The sequence below is a fragment of the Eumetopias jubatus genome, unplaced genomic scaffold, assembly GCF_037043125.1.
Source record: "Eumetopias jubatus isolate StellerSeaLion01/CBP00866 unplaced genomic scaffold, mEumJub1_p1.0 scaffold_11, whole genome shotgun sequence".
Taxonomy (NCBI): Eukaryota; Metazoa; Chordata; class Mammalia; order Carnivora; family Otariidae; genus Eumetopias; species Eumetopias jubatus.
Window position 1 is genome coordinate 31512671 of NW_028274817.1, and position 3565 is coordinate 31516235.

Genomic DNA, 3565 nt, shown 5'->3' on the forward strand with positions numbered 1-3565 from the left:
GCATCATTAGACAAGACGTCTGGAAAGAACTCCATTCAGGCTCTTTTTAAACTTAGTCTTTGGTTTTGGTTTTTTGTATGGCTCAGTGATCAATGATCATGTCACAAATGAGTCCCTGCTGAGAAACAATACTTCCTGGGTCTGGGGAGGCCATCAGTACCACATTTAGATCTTTATTTAAGTCATTATGCATCTCCCATGATGTATAGATTTCAACTTAAGTGCACTTGGCTACCAGAGCCCTTTGCTTAAATTAGCAAAGGATTGATTTAAAATACTAATAAAAGTAAATGTTATCTTAATGAGAGTCACAGGACTTATATAACAGCCTAAATCCTCTATCCACAGAAACTTAGAACGAGAAACTGATTATGATCACAAATAGATATTAGCCATAGGTCAGACTTCCTTTCCTTTTTTTTTTTTTTGTCTTGTGACCAGAATAGCTTCATATAAACAAATAATTCTTCTTCCTTATCTTCGTGTTCCTTCTGCCATATTAATTAAGATTTGACGTGTCCCCGTATACTGTTTACAGCAAAACAAGATGAGTGAACTGATTCAAATCAAACAGCTGGCTTTTCACCCAAATCTCATGCCAAAGACAAACTGAGCTTTTGAGAGTTTGGAGATGTGAGTTTATTTACCCTTTACTCTTTTTTTTTTTTCACTTGCAAGTATCTTGGTATAATTTTTGTTTTATGCATTTTGTGGTTATTGGAAATGCAAGGGATTTGGAGAGTTTATTTGAGCTGGTGTAGTAGAAACTTTATGTAAGTCGTCTTCTTTTTTTTAAATTTACAGAAATGTGGATAGATCTACACATATTTTACAACACTATGATGTTTCAAATAGTCTTTGCCATAGCCCAACACAAAATACTCAATTACAGAAAAAGACAAAGACCAAAATAGGCACGAGTTTGGGACTATGGGCCCCTAAACTTTAACCCCGGCTATAAATAAGATTGTTTTAGAAAAAGGAGTCAATCTGTGGTCCTTACTCTCCAATGTTTTCCCACAACCACAAAATGAGAATAGGAAATTGGCTGGAATTATACTATTAACACTTTAGCTTCACATGTTGTATATGTGCATTTGAGGGGCCAGACACAAGTATCTCGAAACTTAAGGCAAATCATCCAAGATCTGTGCCTTCAAATGGTTTACCATCTAAGGCTGGACAACCCAGAGAGGTCAGAGTTACAGTAATTTGGAAAACAGTGACAACCCAACTTGTCCCTCTCCGTCTTATTCTGGAATAGAGTGGAAATGTGATGCAAAGTTAGCTTGGCCATAGAGAGATCCTGTAACTCACAGAAGTCTTCTCCCACCTACATCCTGGATAAGCCATCATTGTCAATAACATTATCATCTTTGCCATCTTCACAAAAGAACTTCAGGGATTATTATTCACATCTCAAAAGACGTACTTCTTCCGCGGCCCCAGCAGCTTTCTTAGGCCACTGTTCCTCAAAAGCCGATGTACTCAAAATCACCTCAAAATCCTGTTAAAAACACATATTTCTGGACCCCCACCCGCAAGGGTTTTCATTCAGTAGGTGTGGGGTGGAGCCCAGGATTCTGCATTCCTAACAAGTTCCCAGGTGATGCTGATGATGCTGGTTCACAGACCACAAACTGAGTAGCACTGATCTAAAACTCCCTTCACTTTCTAACGTTCTTTCTCCCTTCTGTCTATCACTTTCCCCCTTGTCAAGTAAAGCCTATCACTTTCATTTCAATTCCATTCCTATATCAATTATCTGCTGTATTAGAATTCACTTCAGCTGCAAGTGATAGAAAACCCAAAATAGTAGTGCTTTAAACAAGATAGAAAGAAGGTTCCTCTAAGATACACATAAGCAGCCCAAGACTGGTAGGTTATCAGCTCCATGAGCATTGGGTCCTAAATCCCTTCTATCTGGTTGTTCTTCCATTCCCAACATACTGCTTCCACCTCAGTCTCATAGGCCAAGAACTATAGTTCTAACCATTAGGTCCACATTCCAGCCAATAGGGGGAAAAATGATAGAAGGCAGACGCCTTCTTTTTAAGAATACTTTCTGGAGGGGCGCCTGGGTAGCTCAGTCAGGTAAGCATCTGACTCTTGATTTTGGCTCGGGTCTTGATCCTGGGGTCCTGGGATAGGGGGCCTGCTTCACCTTCTCCCTCTGCCCCTCCCCACCGACTCATGCTTTCTCTTGCTCACTCTCTCTCTCAAATAAATCAAATCTTTAAAAAAAAAAAAAAAACTAAGGTTTTCTCTCTCCTCCAGCAACCCAAGATGCCGAAAGGGAAGAAGGCGAAGGGGAAGAAGGTGGCCCCGGCCCCTGCTGTCGTGAAGAAGCAGGAGGCCAAGAAGGTGGTCAGTCCCCTGTTCGAGAAGAGGCCCAAGAATTTTGGCATCAGACAGGACATCCAGCCCAAAAGGGACCTCAACCGCTTTGTCCAATGGCCCCACTACATCCGGCTGTAACGGCAAAGGGCTATTCTCTATAAACGTCTAAAAGTGCCTCCTGCAATTAACCAGTTCACCCAGGCCTTGGACCACCAGACAGCTGCTCAACTGCTTAAGCTGGCCCACAAGTACAGACCAGAGACAAAGCAGGGGAAGAAGCAGAGATTGTTGGCCCGGGCCGAGAAGAAAGCTGCGGGCAAAGGGGATGTCCCCACTAAGAGGCCACCTGTCCTTCGAGCTGGGGTTAACACTGGCACCACCTTGGTGGAAAACAAGAAGGCTCAGCTGGTAGTGATTGCACATGATGTGGATCCCATTGAGCTGGTGGTTTTCCTGCCTGCCTTGTGCCATAAGATGGGGGTTCCCTACTGCCTACTTATCAAGGGGAAGGCCAGGCTGGGCCGTCTGGTCCACAGGAAGACCTGCACCACTGTCGCCTTCACACAGGTCAACTCGGAAGACAAAGGAGCCCTGGCAAAGCTGGTGGAGGCCATGAGGACCAACCGCAATGACAGATACGACGAGATCCGCCACCACTGGGGAGGCAACGTCCTGGGCCCGAAGTCTGTGGCTCGCATCGCCAAGCTGGAAAAGGCAAAGGCTGAAGAACGGGCCACCAAACTGGGCTGAGTGGACGCTGTTGAATTTTCTGTACATAAAAGTAATAAAACATTGTGTTTCAACCAGTGTCAAAAAAAAAAAAACAACAAACTAAGAAAACATGGCAAATAAGTAGTTGGCTATCAAAGGAGACAGCCTTACATCAGGAATCTTGTATTTTTGAATGCAGCCCTAAAGAGGCTTGCCTCTAAGAGGGACATTTGCCTCACTACGTGTCATAATAATTCTTGTTGCGAGGTATATGTAGAGAGAGGCACTTCGAAATAAGTGTGCTTAGCCATAAGTAAATATCTCACACAAATACACGCGAAATTAGATAATAAAGTCTTTCAAAAGAAATGTATATAACAAAGTAATTTGGCACACATAGCAAATTATCTTGTTTAACTTGTTTTTCAACTGTCTAGATGAAAACTAGAAAACTGTGGAAAACTATCTTGTTATTCAACTGCACTTGTCAATCCGCTTATTTTTTTAATGTATT

The 3565-nt window shown here is 42.5% G+C and overlaps 1 pseudogene; it reads left to right on the forward strand.

The window, feature by feature from the left end:
- The first annotated feature begins 2278 nt into the window (after positions 1-2278).
- Positions 2279-3125, forward strand: LOC114196969 (large ribosomal subunit protein eL8 pseudogene; annotated as a pseudogene).
- The last annotated feature ends 440 nt before the right edge of the window (positions 3126-3565 follow it).